Source organism: Equus asinus, chromosome 3 (genome assembly GCF_041296235.1).
Source record: "Equus asinus isolate D_3611 breed Donkey chromosome 3, EquAss-T2T_v2, whole genome shotgun sequence".
In the NCBI taxonomy this organism is placed as follows: Eukaryota; Metazoa; Chordata; class Mammalia; order Perissodactyla; family Equidae; genus Equus; species Equus asinus.
Window position 1 is genome coordinate 54889689 of NC_091792.1, and position 19801 is coordinate 54909489.

Sequence of the window (19801 nt, forward strand, 5' to 3'; positions counted from 1 at the left end):
AGTGGTTAAGTTCGCATGCTCTGCTGTAGGCGGCCCAGTGTTTCCTTGGTTCGAATCCTGGGCGTGGACATGGCACTGCTCACCAAACCACGCTGAGGCAGCGTCCTACATGCCACAACTAGAAGGACCCACCACGAAGAATATACAACTATGTACTGGGGGGCTTTGGGAGGTAAAGGAAAAAAATAAAATCTTTACCAAAAAAAAGAGACTGCCAAACTATTCTGCAGAGTGGCTGTTATCATTTGACATTCCTATCAGCAATGTGTAGATGACCCAGTTTCTCCACATCCTCGCCAGAATTTGGTTTTATCACTAATGTTTTACTTTAGCCATTCTGATGGGTGTGTACTGATACATCATTGTGGGTTTTTCTTTCTGTTTTCTGCTGAGGAAGATTAGCCCTGAGCTAACATCTGTGCCAACCTTCCTCTATTTTATATGTGGGTCACCACCACAGCATGGCTACCGACGAGTGGTGTAGGTCCACGCCTGGGAACTGAACCCAGGCTGCCGAAGCGGAGGGTGCTGAACTTAACCACTAACCCACAGGTGGTTTCAACAAACCAAGTCCTTTGTTGAATATGGGGTTTAAAAATATTTTCTCTCAGTCTGCAGTTTGTATTTTCCTTCTGTTAATAGGGTTTTTTGCAGAGCAAAATTTTAAATTTTGATGAAGTCTAGTTTATCACATTTTCCTTCTACAGGTCATGCTTTTGATATCAAGTCTACGAATGTTTTGTCCAGTCCTAGGTCCTGAAATTTTCTTTTTTCTAGAAGCTTTACAATTTAATGTTTTACATTAAGAGTGGATGATCTGTTTTGAGTTAATTATTTTATATGGTGTGAGGTTTAGGTCAAGATTCATATTTTTGCCTACGGATGGATGTCCAATTTCTCTAACACTAATACTGAAAAGGCAATCCCTCCTCCACTGAATTGCTTTTACTTCTTTGTCAAGAATCAGTTGGGCATATTTGTGTGGATCTATTTTTGGGTTCTCCATACTGTTCCACTGATCTTGTGCCTATCCCTCCACCAGTACTATATTGTTCTGATTACTGTAGCTATACGTAAGTCATTCTTCCCACTTTATTCTTCTCCAAAATTACCTGGGCTGTTTTAAGTCCTTTCTCTTCCCATATAAATTTTAGAATAAGCTTGTCTATAAAAAAATGTTTCTGAGATTTTACTAGGAATTGTATTAAACATACACATCAATTTAAAACGATGTGCCATTTTTACCACATTGAACATTCAGGAACATGTTATGATTCTCCAAGTATTTATGTCTTCTTTGATTCTGATTTCATCATTTTGTCATTTTAATCACACAAATTCTGCATGTTTTGTTAGTGTTTTTCATGTCCTTTGGAGAAATTGTAAAAGGTATTGCATTTTTTCAAATCAGTTTCCATTTGTTCATTGTCAACGTAGAGAAATTCAGTTGATTTTTGTGTACTGATCTTGTACCTTGTAACTATAATGAATTCCGTTTTTTTAGTTCTAGGAGTGTGTTTGTGGTGTCCTTGGAATATGCTATGCAGATAATCATGGCAACTGGAAATAGCAATAGCTTTTTTCCTTCTTTTCAGATACGTATGCCCTGTATTTCTTTTTCTTGCCTTACTGCAGTAACTAGAACTTCCAGTACTAGGCTGATTAAGAGTGGTGAGAGCAAGATTCCTTGCCTTTTTCCTAACTGGAGAGGGAAAGCATTCAGTCTTCTACCTGTAAGTATGAAGGCAGATGTAAGTTTTTTGCAGATGCTTATTATGAAGTTGAGGATGTTCCTTTCTATTTCTACTATACTGACAATTTTTATCATGTGTGTTAAAGTTTATCAATAGATTTTCCACATCAATTGATGTGATCGTATGATCTTTCTTCCTTAGCCTGTTGATATGGTGGATCATATTGATTTTCTAATATTGAAATAGACTTGCATTTTCAGACTAAATTCCACTTGGTCACAGTTGGATTCAAGTTACTAAAATTTTCTTGACCATTTTTGCATCTAAGTTCATGAGAGATATTAGTCTGTGTTTACTTTTTTGTGCTGTCTTTGTCTAGTTTTGGTATGAGAAAACAGGCCTCAAAATGCATTGGGAAGTGTTCCTTCTGTTTCTGTTTCCTGGAAGACATTACATCATTCTATCAAATTAATGTTAATTTTTCTTTGAATGTTTGATAAAATTCTCCAGTAAAACCATTTAGGCCTGGAGACTTCTTTTCTTGACAGTTTTTAATCACAAGTTCAATGTTAAAAATATCTTTTGGGCTATTTAAGATATCTATTTTAACTTGGCTAACTTTTAGTAGTTTGTGCTTTTTGAAGACTTGGTCCATTTCTTCTAAGCTGTTGAATTTATGAGTGTAAAGTGGTTTGTTATTTCCTTTTAATCACCATGAAACCTGTAGTGATAGCTTGTTTCATTCCTGATACTGGTGATTACTGTTGTCTTTTCATCTTTGTCAAACTTGATAGAGATTTATCAATTTCATTCTTTTTTCCCTCAGAACCAGTTTTTCATTTCATTAAATTTCTCAATAGTTCTGTTTGCAAATTCACTGAATTCTATTCATAATGGTTTCCTTCATATTGCTTCCTTTGGCTCTATTTCACTCTTCTTTTTATGGCATCTTGAGGTAAGAAATTAGACTACTGATTTGAGACTTTTCTTCTTATCTAATGTAAGCTTTTAGTGCTATAAATTTCCCTCTAGCAGTGCTTTAGCTGCATCTCACAAATTTGATACGTTGTGTGTCTATTTTCATTCAGCCCTATGTATTTTAAAGTTTCCTTTTAGATTTCCTCTTTGATACTGTATTATTTGGAAGTGTCTTCTTTAATTGTTAAGAGTTGGTAGATTTTCTTGTCATCTTTCCATTACTGATTTCTAGTTTGATTCCATTAAGTTCAAAGAATATACTCTGTGTAATTTTGATTCTTCTGAATTCCTTAAGCTTTGCTTTATGATTACATAGTCTGTTCTCGATGAATGTTCCATAAACACTTGAAAAAAAATGTATATTCTGCTATTGTTGTGTAGAATGCTCTCTAAGTGTTCCGTAAGATCTACCAGATTAGATCTTGGTAGTTTGTGGTGGTGTTCAGCTATTCTATATCCTCGCTAATTTCTCTCTGGCAGTTCTACTGATTGCTGAGAGTAAGATGTTGAAGTTCCCAACTAGACTTGTGGATTTATTTCTCCTTTCAGTTCTATTAGTTTCTGCTTTATCTATTTTGAAACTCAGTTCGTTGGTGTATGTCCATTTAGGATTGAAATAACTTCTTACTGGATTGATTATTTTGTTCTTATGTAATGTCTCCTTTGTCCCTAGTAATTTTATTTGCTCTAACAACAAATTCTTTTAGTTTAATGCGTTTAAGACTGTCTTTATTTCCCCTTCATTCCTGAAGGACAGTTTCATCAGATAATAGGATTCAGGATTGATAGTTCCTTCCTCAGCACTTGAAAAATGTTATGCCACTTCCATTGGACTCCAAGGTTTCAGATGAGAAATTGGCTGTCATTCAAATTCGTGCTCCTTTATGGGTAATATGTCATTTTTTCTCTGGCTATTTTAAGATTTGTTTTCTTTTTTTATTTCAGAAGTTTAATAATATTTCTTGAGGAAGATTTCTTTAAGTTTATCCTGTTGAGGGATTTGCTCAGCTTCTTGAATCTGTAGGTTTGTCTTTCACCAAATGTAGAAAGTTTTTAGCTTAAGCGTTTCTTTAGATACTTTTTTCAGTCCCACACTCTTTCTCTTGTCCTTTGAGCTACAATGATACAAATGTTAAATCTTTTCTTATTGTCCCACAGATCCTTAGAACTCTGATAATTTTTTTTCAATCGTTTTTCTATCTGTTGTTCAGATTAAGTGAATTCAATTGATCTGTCTTAAAATTCAGTGATTCTGTCTTCTGTCATCTTCACTCTGCTGACTCTATGCACTGAATTTTAAATTTTGGTTATTATATTTTCCAATTATATAATTTCCACTTGCTTCTTTTTATAAATTTTATTTGTTCACTGAGATTTCCCCTTTTTTCCCATTCATTCAAGAGAATTTTTAATTGCTTGGTGAAGTACTTGTTTTAAGTAGCTTTAAAATCTCTGTCAGATAATTCTAATATCTAATTCATCCTAGTACTAGTATCAACTCAGTGTCCTTCGTCATTCAGGTTGTGGTTTTTCTGGCTCTTGGCATGACAGTGATTTTTTATTACATCCTGAATATTTTAGTTATTATGTTACAAGACTCTTGATCCTCTTTATATCTTCTATTTTAGCAGGTAGTAGCACAGTTTAGGTTTAGAGTTTAGGTTTTGGCCTACTTTTATGGCCTTTAGTTCCAATGACAGTTTCGTTTTTTGATCCCTTATTTCACTTAGCATAATACTCTCAAGGTCCATCCATGTTGTCACAAATGGGGGTATTTCATCATTTCTTATGGCTGAGCAGTATTCTGAACCCTTGTAATGTTACTCTGGTCTGCTTCATTGTCCCGGTGCTGATGGCACTCCTGCTCAACCCCTTCTGGTACTATCTGTTGAGAATGGAAGTTGCTTCCCTGGGCCACCTGCTGCTATTGGAAGATCTCTTGAGGGTGGGAGGCAGATGCCACTGGCCCTGGTCTCCTTATATCACTAAGGATCCACTATCACTCCTTATATCACTAGTGTTGCTGTGGATAGATGGAATCACCTGCTAGTGCCCTAGTTGTTGAGTGGAACTGGGATGGTTCACGGATTTCTTGCCACTAATGAGTCAAACTGCCCTCCAAGTCACCTGCCCATGCTCCAGTTGTAGAATATGGTTGGGACAGCCTGAGGCTTCACTGCTGCCCACAGCTTAAACCACTCGCCAGGATCCCACTGTGGCAGTTACAGAATTCCTCTTTCTGAGTACTGTGGCGAGAGAGAGCAGGATTTTCTTGTGTTTTCTTGTCTATGTCTATGGTGGATCTGGGTTTCAGGCATGTTCAACACCCTGTCCAAGATACATAGGAGATAAAAAGAAAACCCAGGGAACCACATTGTTATTCCTCAAGTCCTGAGGTCCCTACCCAGTTCATCATCTTCTTTCTAGCATTTAGAATCCTATTATCATTGTATGTGAAGTAATTTCCAGAGTACTTAATTGCATTTAGAGGGGACGAGCAGGGAAAAGTGAGTCTATGCCATGGTTTCGCACTGCAACATACTCTAGGATATGACCAGCACCATCAAGGTTCAACAGAGTCACATGGAATTCTTGTAAAGCCTTTAAAGAGACTGTTAAGGGTTGAACTGTGTTCCCCCAAAATTCATATGATGAAGTCCTTACCTCTAGTACCTCAGAATGTGACCTTATTTGGAAATAGGATCTTTATCAAGTTAAAATGAGATCATTAGGGTAGGCCCCAGTCCAATAAGACTGGTGTCCTTATTAAAAGGGGAAATTTTGAGACAGACTTACATACAGGGAAAACACTAGCTGAAATGAAGGCAGAGACTGGGGTGATGATTCTACATGTCAAAGAATGCTAAAGATTGCTAACCAACCACCAGAAGAGGTATGGAATAGATTCTTCCTCACAGCCCTAAGAAGGAACCAACCCTGTTGACAGGTTGATCTTGAAATTCTATCCTCCAGAACCATGAAGTAACAAATTTCTGTTGTTTAAGCCACTTAGTTTGTGGTATTTTGTCACAACAGCCCTAGTAAACTAATACAGAGATAATGCATATAAATTGATTAACATAATGTCTGGCATAGCAGGCTTTCAATAAATAATTATTATCACTTAATTATTGGTTTAATTGTCTATCTCCTTTTTTGCTTATCTTAAATTCTCTTGCTGGAACAGAACCTAATATATTACAGTCAAAAAATGTTTGTGTAATAATAAACAAATGAATAAAAGAGTGAATGAAATATTTAACAACTTAACCACATTTTAAAGACATTTTTCCATTAGTTTAAGTAAATACAGAATGATTTAAGATGAGTTAATAAGTAACATTTCTAAAAAGAAATAATAACTGCTTCATCATTTTTTCTAAAATTCAGAAATTTTTCTAAGTTATCCAACAGAAGAAAACAGATAACCAAGAAAAATTCTTGTACATGTATACCAGCAGACATCTATAAGAATGTCCAAAACAGGACTGGAACCAATCTAAATACCCACTATCAGGAGAATTAATCATTGTAGTATATAAACACAATGGAATACTATACATCTATACTCAACTACATGAATGAATCTTAGGAAAATAATGTTGAATAAAAAAAGGAAATCCCAACATGTATAATTTTTATAAGGCTCAATAATAAGCAAAACAGAACAGTACATTGTTTAGGTATGTATACATAAGTGGAAAAAAGGATTTAAAAAATCCATAGGAATGATAAATCCAAAATTCAGGACGATGGTCACCTCTGGGAGAAGACAGACAGAGGAACAGGGCAAAACCCAGTCCTCCACCTGTTTTTGTATGGTCCACAATACAATCATTTTTCACACTTTCAAATGATGGAAAAAGAGGAAAAAAGAGTATTTCATGACCACACATAAATTATATGAAATTAAAATTTCAGCATCCATAAATAAGTTTTATTGGAACTCAGCCACACTCACTCATTTACACAGTATCTATGGTTATTTTTATTTCTTCTCTCCAAAGCCCCCCAGTACATAGTTGTATATTCTAGTTGTAGGTCCTTCTAGTTCTGCTATGTGGGATGCCACCTCAACATGGCTTGATGAGTGGTGCTAGGTCCGCAACCAGGATCCAAACTGGTAAGACTCTGGGCCGCCGAAGCAGAGTATGTGAACTTAACCACCTGGCCAGGAGGCCAGCCCCTATCTATGGTTATCCTTGTGTTACAATGCAGAGTTAGCAGTTATCATAGAGATCTTATGGCTCAAAAAGCCTAAATATTTACTATCTGGTCCTTTACAGAAAAACATTTGCCAATCCCTAGATTAGGAAACAGAACACAGACTGACTTACTGCTAGTGTTCTACCTCCTGCGTATATTACTCTGCTTCATAATTTACACATATATTACAAATATTCTTTTCTATGTGCCAAATGTTATGTTTTAGAAGGATAATAAGAAAATAATTTTTAAAGAAGAACTGAAAAAAAAATCTTTTAAACTTACTGTTGAAGAACTAATTTACTATTAGGATACACTATAACCAGAGTCAGCAAACTATACTCTGCAGGTCAAATCTAGCCTGCTGCCTGATTTTGTAAAAAAAGTTTCACTAGGAAACAGCCATGCCCATCTGTTTAGGCTTTCACTACCATGGCAGAGTTGAGCAGTTACACAGGACACCATTTGGGCTGCAAAGCCTAAAATATTTACTATCTGCCCTTTTACAGAAATGGTTTGCCTATTCCTGCTCTACAAAATTATTATGCCTACAAGTTTTACCTAAATTAAAGCAAATCCTAAAATGGAATTTAAAAAGGAACAAATAGCAAAGTAAAATAGTTGAAAGCATAATCATGAAAGTCAGACACTGGGCTTGTATCTTGCCTCTGACATACTATGTGATCTTGGACAAAGTACTAATGACTCTGAGCCAGTTTCAAAACCTGTAACTTTGGAATAATAACCCCCACACCAGAGAATTGTTGTCAGGATTAGATTCTCAGTAACTTTAGTTAATTTTTATCAATACTTCTTCAGAAAAACAAACCAACCAACCACTTGGCTTGAAGTCTTCCTTGTTAGAGTTTCCTGATAATGTATTGTTTGAAAATTTCAGTTACCAAAAAAGGGAAAATTTTGAATATGTATACACAAGCAGATGAAATTATTCTGAAATCTGTGGTTTCTTTAAATTACAATTCAACCTAAAAATTATTTATGTTCCAAAATGTTTATTCATAGGTCAGGGACTTTGATTTCATTTTGCCATAGAAACAATGTTGTAATTAATTATAATTTCCCAAAGCAGTTAATAAAATGTACTGATCAAAGAATCTAACTACAGCAGTTTCCAGTTCCAGAGGGATTAATCTGTAAGACTGAAGACTTAATCTTAACTGTTTACATTTGTTTATTTATAATGTGATTTTTAAAAGCACTAGAAAACACATGCTAGGTTTAAGACCTGCATCTGTCACCTCTTTAAGACTGCTTGTCTTTATCAGCAAAATGGAGAGTTCATGAGTGGTTATAAGGATAAACCACAGGGTAAATGTATATACATTTTCACACTGTACAAACAAATTATGAGTATTAATATTTACCAATGGAAAAATATGTGCTGCCTTAAAATCACTGATGTTGATATTTTTTTCTTGAAGAGTTAGAGTTATTATAAATATCCATCATTGTACTGTGCTATAGGTACAGTTATTATATAAAGATTTCAGCAGTTACAATGTTGAATTGAGAAGCAAAAGTTGCTACAGACCAAAAATATGCATTAATGACCACTATAAAATTAGTCCTTCACATATTACTCTATCCCCACTTAACACCAGTTTCTATTCATATTCATCACATTAAGGTGTCTATTAATCAATCTCTCCCTGATTGTTGGATGTTATACAAATTGACTGACAAAGGAAATTGCAAATCTTGCCAAAGATGAAGGATTTCACGAAGATGACGACAGTGATACTGGAAAATTGTTCAAATCACATGCAAAACCATTTACAAATATGACAGGATTAGATAAATAAATAAAAGAAAACTGCAAAGAACGAAAATGTTAGTCCTTCAAAATATTTGAGTACTAAAAAATTAAGAAGTCACCTTTGGAAAACTGCCAAAGTCTCAGCCATTTTTGCAAAAATGGCTCTTTCTTACAATATAGTTATAAAAGTAAAACATATAAAAACATCAAGTGTATACCATCTTTCATCAATTCCAACATGAATATCTTTTCACATTTTAACATCTCTGAAATGGGGTGAATCTTATAATCAGTGGCTTCTTATAATATGTTATAATCTTACAAACTGTTGGCCAGGCAGCAATTACAATGCAGATGTTACTACCTGAGTGATGTATGAATTTTGTTAATTTTTCTTTCTTGTTGCCACAACCGGACAACCATAACCCCTCAAAGTTTCACTTAAAAAAATCACTTATGGACTTGTTTAAGAGGAAATACAAGCCCTAGTAGTTGTTGAAAATCTTCCACTGATTCTTCCTGTTAAAAGCAAGAAAGTGCTAGCATTAAAACTTGCAAACTGGTGTTGACTCCTTGAGAGAAAATCCCAGAGACAAAACTGGAGTAATTTTTTAAGAAATGTTGAAATCTCAATGTAGTTGGTGGTACAGAGGATAATATTATTTGAAAAAACATGATCATCAATGACTCATTTAAAAAAGAAATGATTGGAAAGCCAAATTATGAATGTGAAGTAGATGTATGAACGAATACCTTTACCAATTTATTTCATTCATATTTTCCTTTTTATGGACACACAAGAATGATATAATAAAGAATAATCCTCAAAGAGTTATTTCTGCAAGTATAAAATAAAAAGGTTATGGGATAAAAAGCACTGTAACATAGTTAATTGGCAACATTTTTTTCTCTTTCAGTTACACGTAAAATAATATGCTGTACAGTCATATCTTAGATTTGATAAAATACATATAGTATTCATTATACAATTCTATCATAAAAATTATAATCCTCAAATTAATTACTTTCAGAATTAATACAGACTTGCAAATGTAATCAAAATTCTGATAATTTTAAATTGCATTTTTCAAGACCCCAATCAAGCCTTTTTTTTACTCTTTACTACAAAATGTGGACTTCTATTAGCTGGCTTTACTTTAAGTGGTCTTTTTCCAGTGTCAACAATGGTGAGCTAAGGAGAGTCTCCTACACATGAATGACTTAGCACATCACTATGAGCAACCGCTCCCACAGACGTCTGATTGTTTTCAAAGTAGACTCTGAAGTACTCCATGAGTTGTCTACTATACTCCTCTTTCTCACTCCTCTCTAAGCCTCTCTAATTAATTAATTAGAGCTGATGAACTCTTAGAAGGGGTCAAGTCTTACTGTTGTATCCTTAGCACCCAATAATGCCTTGCACAACACAGATGTGCAGTACGTACTTGTTGCATAGCATCAATTGTTTGCTTAGGGTGATAATACAATGTCTATAATACAAAATTGCAATGAAGATAAATGAAGGCCCCAAAAATCAGAAAGCTTTTTTATAAACTATAGAAACAACTACTATTAATATGTACAGCGTGCTCTATGGTTAGTCATCATCTCCTCCACAGCAGGAAACCAACTCAGTGGTACTTAAAACATGTTGTTACTCTTCCCCCTTGAATCTCTCCCATAGCCTCTGCAGTAGGCCTCAAGCCAACAAGGCAACAGGAAGGTACCATGAAGTCTCTTTCTAAGAAGATAAGGGAGATGGAATTTCAGGTGAAACTAGGAAACAGCACTTTTAGGGAACTGCAAATAGCCTGGTATTGTTGAAGTTTATGGGAGGAAGAAGGTAACAGTGATAGGAAAATCAATAGCAGTAAGAAAGCCAAAAGATGGCAACTTTGTGCTACGTGAAAGAGGTTTTAATTTACCCTCCAAGCAATAAAGAAGCACTGAATAATTTTAAGCAGATGAGCAATGTGTTCAACTTTGCTTTGATCACATTGGCAGTTGAAGTAAAAGATGCATTAGAAGGATCCAAAATTATAAGTATAGAGATTAAGTATAGAGATAAAAACTAGCAAGACATAAGGATCTCAACGAGGGCAGAAATAATAAAAATAGAAAGGAGAAGGATACAGAATACTTAGAAGGTAGAAAACATGGGATTTGGTCACTGATTAGATATGAGTTGGGTAGGACAGTGACAAAGAGAAGATAATAAAAGATGACTTGAATTTCCAGTAACTCAAACCAGAAACTTCAAAATCAAGCCATCTTTAATGGTGAGTCTCTACAATAAGACGGGTAATACAGGAAGGGCAATGGGTTTGAAGACAATGTAATGAATTTAGTTTTGGAAAAATTAGGAATGAGGTCCCAGAAAGCTCCAGTTCCTGTTAAGATGGAATAAGTACATGCCACCTTTCCCCTCCCACTGAATGCACATATAAAATCTGGACAGACCAATCTGGCAGCAGGCAAATTAGAGAACACCAGAGCTCAAAGTACCACCAGATATGTGGTGATTGTACCATTTTTTAAAAACTATGGCATCTTCTGGCCTGGCTGAAAACTCGGAACTGAAAGCTCTGGTAGTGACAAAGAGATAAGAGAAACCTTCTAGTTCTAGCTTAAGGAGGGGGAGAGAAGTTATAGGGAAAACAGAGGGAAAAAGGAGAAAAATCTCTCTTCTTTTTTTCTTTCTCTCTCTTTTGTTCCTTTCTTGTGCCTCAGACCCCAGGAAAGCTCACTGCTGTAATGGCAGCCAAGACAGCAACAGGAGCTTACAGGAACCAAAACTCTGAGGGAGGGGAACCTTTGTTTCCTGTGACATGCTCTCCTTCTGCCACTTGGCCCCAGAGGTGACAAAATCCTAGATGTATGAGGCACATACCTAGGAGAATGAAAAGTGGAGCCCCAAAGATTAGGAAAGCATCAGGTAGATGGTAGAATGGCAGGAGCTCAGGAAAATGACCCTATAAGTTCTTTATAAAATCTGGACTCACCTATAACCTAAGTATGTGTAGATATAATCCTGTTCTTTTTTTTTTTCTTTTTGAGGAAGATTAGCCCTGAGCTAACTACTGCCAGTCTTCCTCTTTTTGCTGAGGAAACCTGGCCCTGAGCTAACATCCACGCCCATCCTCCTCTACTTTATATGTGGGACGCCTACCATAGCATGGCGTGCCCAGCAGTGCCATGTCCACACCCGGGATCCAAACCAGCAAACCCTGGGCTACTGAGGCGGAACGTGCGCTCTTAACTGCTGCGCCACCAGGCCGGCCTGATAAAATCCTGTTCTGCATACCGAAGACTTGGAGCACAGAGCTAACAAACAGACTTCTACCCAGATCTCAGACAGATCACAATGGGCAGTGTTCATGTGCGACAGATCTGAAGGGCACTGTAAGACTGAGGAAAGAAGTGTAACTAGAACTACAGCACATGAAGAAAGGTAGGAACTTGTAGCTTAAGCCTGACAGGTCAATTGCCTGCTAAAACAAACAAACAAACAAAAATCTTCATAAAATTTAAACAAAATCCAGAGTCTAATAATGTAATATTCCAAATGTCCAGCATACAATCCAAAATTACAAAGCATGTGAAGAACCACAAAAATATCAACTTACTTGAGGATACACAATAAACAGATTATGATTAGATGACACAGAATACAATTATCTGACAAAAACTTTAAAGATACTACTATAAAAGTGCTTAAACAGCAATCATGAACAGTCATGAAAAAACGTTGAAATAGGAAGTATAAAACAAAGAAAGAAAACATACAAAGAAAAACCAAAGGAAAACACAAGAAATGAAAAATACAATTAACAAAACACTCATTGAATGAACCAAATAAACAAAATGAGGATGAAAGAGGAGAGTAAGTGAACCTGAAAACAGAAGAGAAATTATCCAATCTGAATAAGAGAGAAAAGAAATTGAAAATAATTGAACAGAGCTTCACAAACCTGTGGAATGGAACAAAAGGTCTAACATTCATGCTATTAGAGAATCAGAGAAGAAGAGAGAGAGTACTGTGCTGAAAAAATATTCGAAGAAATAACGGCAAAAAACATGGCATAAGGCATAAACCTACAAGTTCAAGAAACTTAGAAAACCACCAAGACAATAAAGCTAAAAAATCCATGCTCAGAGACAACTTAATAAGACTGCTAAAAACTAAAGACAGAAAAACATCTTGAAGCCTCTAGAGGGAAAAAAAGACATTAATTATATGAGAAAAATAATTTGAAAAGGTGAGGATTTCTCATCAAAAACTATGGAAGATAGAGTGAAGTGACTTTTTAAAATTTTATTTTATTGAGGACATATTGGTTTATAACATTGTGTAAATTTCAGGTGTACATTTTTAAATATCAGTTTCTGTATAGACTGCATAGTTTTCACCACCAACAGTCTAGTTATTATCTGTCACCATGTACATGTGCCCCTTTACCCCTTTCACCCACCCCTGACTCCTTTTCCGTCTGGTAACCACTAATCTGTCTTCCTAATTTATGTGTTTATCTTCCACATGTGAGTGAAATCATACGGTGTTTGTCTTTCTCTGTCTGGCTTATTTCACTTAGCATAATACTCTCAAGGTCCATCCATGTTGTTGCAAATAGCATGATTTTTGTCTTCTTTTATGGCTGAGTAGTATGCCATTGTGTGTATAAATATATATATATATATAATATACACACACACACAATACACTTGAGTTGCTTCCACATATTGACTATTGTGAATAATGCTGTGATGAACCTAGGGATGCATAAATTTCATGTTCTTTGGATAAATACCCAGAAGTGGAATAGCTAGATCATATGTCATTTCTATATTTAATTTTTTGAGAAATCTCCATACTGTTTTCCACAGTGGCTGTACTAATTTGCACTCTCATCAGCAGTGTATGAAGGTTCCCTTTTCTCCACATCCTCTCCAACACTTGCTATTTTTTGTCTTGTTAATTATAGCCATTCTGGTGGGTGTGAGGTGATTCTCATTCTAGTTTTGATTTGCACTCCCTTAATAATTAGTGATGCTGAACATCTTTTTATGTGCCTGTTGGCCATCTGTATATGTTCTTTAGAAAAATGTCTGCTTATGTCTTCTGCCCAGTTTTTGATCAGGTTGTTCATTATTTGTCGTCGAATTATGAGTTCTTTATATATTTTGGAAATTAACCCCTTGTCGGATATAAGATTTGCAAATATTTTCTCCAGTTGGTGGGTTGTCTTTTCGTTTTGTTCATGGTTTCCTTTGCTTTTCAGAAGGTTTTAATCTGATGTAGAGCCATTTGCTTATTTTTTCTTGTTTCCCTTACCTGAGGAGACACAGTATTTGAAAAGATATTGCTAAGACTGATGTCAAGAGTGTCCTGCCCATATTTTCTTTTAAGAGCTTTATAGTTTCAGGTCTTATATCCAAGTCTGTAATCTATTTTGAGTTAATTTTTGTGTATGGTGTAAGATAATGATCTACTTTCATTCTTTCGCATGTAGCTGTCCAGTTTTCCCAACACCATTTACGACAGAGACTTTTCTTTCTCCATTGTATGTTCTTGGCTCCTTTGTCAAAGATTAGCTATCCAGAGATGTGTGGTTTTATTTCTGGGTACTCAGTTCTGTTCCATTAATCTGTCTGTTTTTCTGCCAGTATCATGCTGTTTGACTACTATAGCATGGTAGTATATTTTGAATTCAAGGAGTGTGATACCTCCAACTTTGTTCTTTTTCTTCAGGATTGTTTTGGCTATTCGGGGTCTTTTGTTGTTCCATACAAATTTTAGGATTTTTAATTGTTTTCTGATGGATTCTTTAGGGTTTTCTCTACATAGAATTATGTCATCTGCAAATAGTGAGATTTCTACTTCTTGCTTTCTAATTTGAATACTTCTTATATCTTTTTCTTGCCTAATTGTTCTAGCTAAAACTTCCAGTACTATGTTGAATAAGAGTGCCAAGAGTGGGCACCCTTGTCTTAATCCTGTTCTCAGAGGAATGGCTTATAGTTTTTCACTAAGTATGATGTTGGCTGTGGGTCTGTCATGTATGGTGTTTATTATGTTGAGTTACTCTCTTTCTATACCCATTTTATTGAGACTTTTTATCATAAATGGATGTTGGACCTTGTCAAATGCTTTCTCTGCATCTATTGAATCATCATGTGAGTTTTAGTCTTCATTTTGTTAATGTGGTGTATCACACTGATAGATTTGTGGATGTTAAACCATCCCTGCATCCCTGGAATAAATCACACTTGATCATGGTGTATGATCCTTTTAATGTACTGTTGTATTCAATTTGCTAATATTTTGTTGAGGATTTTTGCATTTATGTTTATCAGTGATATTGGCCTGTAATTTTCTTTTTCTGTGTGTTGTCCTTGTCTGGTCTGAGTATCAGGATAATGTTACCCTCATAGAATGAGTTTGGAGGCATCTCATCCTCTTCAATTTTTTGGAAGAGTTTGAGAAGGATAGGTATTAAATCTTCTTTGAATGTTTAGTAGAATTCTCCAGAGAAGCCATCTACTCCTGGACTTTTGTTTTTGGGGAGGTTTTTGATTACTGTTTCCATCTCTTTACTTGTGATTGGTCTATTCAGATTCTCTATTTCTTCTTGATTTGGTTATGGAAAGTTGTATGAGCCTAAGAATTTATCAATTTCTTCTAGGTTATGCAGTTTGTTGGCATATAGCTTTTCATAGTATTCTCTTACAACCTTTTGTATTTCTGTGGTGTTTGTTGTAATTTCTCCTCTTTGATTTCTGATTTTATTTATTTGAGCCTTCTCTCTTTTTTTCTTAGTGAGTGTGGCTAAGAGTTTGTCAATTTTATTTACCTTTTCAAAGAACCAGCTCTTAGTTTCATTGATCCTTTCTACTGTTTTCTTAGTCTGTTTATTTCTTGTCTATTTTCTTAGTCTTGTTTATTTCTGTCCTGATTTTTATTATTTCCTTCCTTCTACTAACATTGGCCTTTTTTCGTTCTTCCCTTTCTAGTTCTTTTAGGTATAGTGTAAGCTTGTTTGATATTTTTCTTGTTTCTTGAGGGAGGTTTGTATTGCTATAAATTATCCTCTTAGTATAGCTTTTGCTCCATCTCATAGGTTTTGGTATGTTGTTTTCATTTTCATTTGTCTCTAGGTATTTTTTTATTTCAACTTTGATTTCTTCATTGATCCAATAGTTTTTCAGTAGCATGTTGTGTAGTCTCCACATATTTGTGAGTTTTCCAGCTTTCTTCTTGTAGTTGATTTCTAGTTTCATAGCATTGTGGTCAGAAAAGAGCTTGATATGATTTAAATCTTCTTAAATTTATTGAAGCTTGCTTTGCTTTCCAACACATGGTCTATGTTTGAGAATGTTCCATGTGTACTTGAGAAGAATGTGCATTCTGTGTTTTTGGGATAGAATGTTCTATATAAATCTATTAAGTCCATCTGGCCTAGTGTTTCATTTAAGGCCACTGTTTCCTTGTTGACTTTCAGTCTGGATGACTTCTTCATTGACATAAGTAGGGTGTTATGGTTCCCTACTATCATTCTGTTGCTGTCAATTTCTCCCTTTAGGTCTGTTAGTAGTTATCTTATATACTTTGGTGCTTCTGTGTTAGGTGCATATATATTCATAAGTGTTATGACTTATGGATGCAATGTCCCTTTTATCATCATATAATACCCATCTTCGTTTCTCATTATCTTTTTTATCCTGAAGTATGCTTTGTCTGAATCAAGTATGGGAACAACTGCTTTCCTTCGTTTGTCATTTACTTGGAGTATTGTCTTCCATCCTTTTACTCTGAGCCTGTGTTTGTCTTTAGAGCTGTGTTTCCTGGAGGCAACATATTGTTTGGTCATATTTTTTTAATCCATCCAGTCACTCTGTGTCTTTTGATTGGTGAATTTAATCTATTTACATTTAAAGTGATTATGGATATATGAGGGCTTAATACTGTCATTTTATCTTTTGTTTTCTGGTTGTTCCATATTTCCATTGTTTATTTGTCCTTGTGTTTTTGTCTGCCACTTCTGTTTGGGGGTTTCCTGTGATGGTTTTCTCAGTATTCTCTTTATTTATGATTTGTGACTCTGCTCTGATTTTTTGTTTTGTGGTTACCAAGAGATTGTATAAAAGATCTCATAGAAGAGATAGCCATTTTTCTGATCACCTCTCATTTCCATTGCCTATGCAGGTTCCACTCCTTTCCTCTTCTCTTCCTACGTTTTTGTTGTCATAAATTATTCTTTTTTGTGTTGTGAGAATTGACCAAATCAAAGTATTTATAGTTATTTTTGTTGCTTTCTTTCCTTTTATCCTTTATAAGTGTTTGCTAACCTATTCCGATATAGGGCTGCAATTTTTCAATTTTGTCTATTTATTTCCTTGCTCAAAGGTTTGTAAACCTTTGCCTTTCTGTTTCAGGTAGGAGGGCTCCCTTCAACATTTATTGTAGGGCAGGTGTAGTGGTGATGAACTCTCTCAGTTTTTGTTTGTCTGGGAAAGCTTTTATTTCTCTGTCATATCTGAAGGATAATTTCAATGGATATTCTTAGCTGAAAGTTTTTGTCTTTCAGTATTTTGAATATGTCATTCCACTCTCTTGTAGCCTGCAAAGTTTCTGCTGAGAAACTGGCTGAAAGCCTGAAGGAGGTTTCTTTGTAGGTTATTTTCTTTTGTCTTGATGCCCTCAACATTTTTTCTTTGTCCTTGACTTTTGCTAGTTTTACTATTATATGCATTGGAGAAGGCCATTTTGCAGTGATGTGATTAGGAGTTCTATTGGCTTCATATACTTATAAGTCCAGTTCCTTCCTGAGGTTTGGGAAGTTCTCAGCTATTGTTTCTTTGAACAAGCTCTCTGCTCCTTTCTCCCTCAGTTCTCCCTCTGGCATACCTACAAATCCTTACGTTACTTTTCCTAATTGAGTCAGATATTTCTCAAAGAATTTCTTCATTTAAAAAAAAATCTTATTTCTCTCTCCTCCTCTACCTGAATCATTTATAGGTTTCTACCTTCAAGCTCATTAATTCTCTCCTCTATAAGGTCTACCCTATTTTTAATGCTTTGTACATTATTTTTTTATCTCATTAACTGTTTTCCATATCCAGAATGTGTTTGGTTTTTTTTTTAGAGCTTCATTCTTTTTGTTGAAGTATTCCTCCTGTTCGTTAATTTTATTCCTGAGCTCACTGAACTGTTTTTCTGAGTTTTCTTATAACTCACCAAGTTTCTTTATGACAGCTATTTTGAATTCTCTGTCGGTTAGATTGTAATCTTCTGTGACTTCAAGTTTCGTTTCTGGAGAGTTTTCATTTTCCTTCTGTTCTGGCATGTTTCTGTAGTTCTTCATAGCATTTGAGGAATTGGTCCTCTGCCAGTACATTTGTGGTAGTAACCACCTTTTCTTAATTGAGTATGGCCTTAGTCATCTTGGTTATTAGCTGCTTCTGATGGTATTTGCGAGCCTGCACTTTCCACCCTTCACTGCCTCTGCTGGTAGCATCATCAGTGCCCTCCTTGTGCTGCTTGTGCCTCTGGAGTTCCTAGTGCCTTGCTTCTTAAATGTCATGGTAGTCTCAGATGACGCCACCAGGGTCAGTAGGCTGCAAGCACTTCTGCTGCCTCTGGGGTTGCCTGGGTCCTGTGATCCTTTATTGGCTGTGAGTTCAGATGCTGTTCATGTATTACCTGCGCTGCTGTTCTTGTGTTGTCTGGGGGTGCTAGGTGCACTGCTGTCAGGGGTGATGGGTTCACAGGTGTTACTGGCAGGGGCTTAGGGACCAAGGGATTTGGATGCAGCCTCTGTTGCTGGTAGAGATGGTGTTGGGGGTGATGCCACTGGTGTCTTGGTCACCATTCTGCTGTGGGTTCCTGATACTTCTGGTTGCAGGTTCCACCTGCCACCACTGGGGTATGCAGGGGTTGTTTTTTTCTGCTCCTGCCTTGCCTGCTTACAGTTGTGTGGGTCAGGCCACTGCTGCCACCATGCCACCAACCATCATGCAGGCATGGCTGCTGTCACACTCCTGTTGCTGTGCAGCAGGCATTCATGTGTGGTTACTGCTCTGCAGGCATTCGTGTGCTCGTACAGGGCTGGGCCACCTTTGCCTCCACTCAGAGTTGCATAGGCCACTGTGTGAGGATCCATGCCCTGGACAGGTGTCGCTGGGGGGGGGGGGGGGAATTGCTCCCCTAGTTATACCGCTTCCTGGGGATCCAGTCCACCCACCCACTTTTAGATGTATAGCTGCATGGATCTCTTAGGTGTCCTGTTGTGCTGTGTAGGGAATCCTCTGTTGGTCAGTGGATGTCTGTTTGGTTGTAACTTAGAGGGGAGAGACAAAGGGAACAGCTCACTTTGGCCATGATGCTGACATCACCAACATTTTTTAAATGATAAAAGAAATGAACTGTTAACCCAAAATGCTACACCCAGTGAAAATATTGTTTAGAAATAAAGATGAAATAAAAATAAGACAATTTACAGCCAGCAGACTTTATCTAAAAGAACAGCAAAAGGAATTTTTTCAGATAGAGGGAAATGACATAAGAAGAAAACTTGGAACATTAGGAATAAAAGAATAATAACAGAAATGGTAAATATTTGTGGAAATATAACAAAGTTATTCCTGTCCTCTTGAGTTCTTAAATATGTGTGAAGTTGCAAGCAAAAACTATAACACTGCTGATGGGGATTTAAATGTATGTAAATGTGACATATAAGACAACTATAACATAAAGGGGAGAGTGCAGGGGAACCACATGATGGAAAGATTTCTACATTCCAATTGAAGTAGTAAAATATTGCTTATTGTGAAAAGTAACGTATGTTTTTTAATCCCTTTAGCAACCGCTAAAAAGATATGTGAAAGAAAGATATGTGAAAGAAAGATATAGTCAAAATCACAACAAATTAACTGAAACGGAATAACAAAAAGTGTTCAAATAACCTAAAGTCAGCGAGAAATTGGAAAGAGTGAAACAAAAACAGAAAACAAATAATAAAACATTATACCTCATTCTAAACATACCAATAATTACATTAAATGCTATCCAAGATAACAGTATAATGCAATTACATTACACGCATCAATTTAAAGGAATTGTTAGAATGGATTTTTAAAAACCCACACA

At 35.9% G+C, this 19801-nt stretch overlaps 1 protein-coding gene across 12 annotated transcripts in view; it reads right to left on the minus strand.

Annotated features, from left to right (window-relative positions):
- The window catches only part of NEK1 (NIMA related kinase 1), a 220342-nt gene that overhangs the window by 98933 nt on the left and 101608 nt on the right, over window positions 1–19801 (minus strand). The window lies entirely within an intron of this gene.